Source organism: Tupaia chinensis, unplaced genomic scaffold, assembly GCF_000334495.1.
Source record: "Tupaia chinensis unplaced genomic scaffold, TupChi_1.0 Scaffold000591_1, whole genome shotgun sequence".
In the NCBI taxonomy this organism is placed as follows: domain Eukaryota; kingdom Metazoa; phylum Chordata; class Mammalia; order Scandentia; family Tupaiidae; genus Tupaia; species Tupaia belangeri.
The window spans coordinates 1,303,101-1,303,934 of NW_006160107.1; positions in this window are offsets into that span (position 1 = coordinate 1,303,101).

An 834-nucleotide genomic window follows, 5' to 3' on the forward strand; every position below is an offset into this window, starting at 1 on the left:
GTTTCAAAATGTGGAACTGTCAGTCTGTCAACCTTACATTTCTTTATGAAGGCGTTTGTTTGTAGTTTGCTATAGGTCATGTGTGCTGCCAGAGTGAGACAGAGAGAGATAAGGAAAGAGGGAAAGTGAAAAATCACCAGCAAGTGGGTGGGGTGGTGGCCATGTCTTCCCCATTCTCCTCTTGAGATTTTGGGCATGCATGCATAGGTTTCTGGTGTGTTTTTCAAGCTGATGGATCTGAGACTCAAACCACACAGTCGCTCATGTGGAATCTAGCTCCTTAACCTCCATACCATCAGCTGGCCCCAACAAATTGATTTTCATTCTCCTTTAAATGTTTGGTAGAATTCATTCGTGAAGGGGCAGGCAGGTGATGAGGTGATTAAGGGTATTGGACTCCCACATGACCAACTGTGGTTTGAGTCCCAGATCTGGTGACTTGCTCTCTCTCTCCCTCTTTCTCTCTCTCTTTCACTATCTAACTCTCTGATCAAATTAAAATAAATAAATAAAGTTAAATAAAGCAATTCTTTTTTTAATTTTTTTTTTCTTTTTTGGAGAGGTTTTCCCTATAGGGCGCGTGTTCATAGTAATCTGTTGTTCTTTTTTATTTCCATTAGGTCTGCAGTAACACCCTCACATTTATTGTTGTTTGTATCTTCTCTCTTTTTTCCTTTGTTGATCTCCCTAAAGAGTTGTCAATTTTGTTGATCATTTCCAAAAGCTAACTTCTGGCTTATTTAATTTTCTCTCTGTATTTTTTATATTCCCTATTTTGTTTATCTCCACCCACTTTTATTATTTCTTTCCTTCTGTTAGCTTTGAGTTTAACTT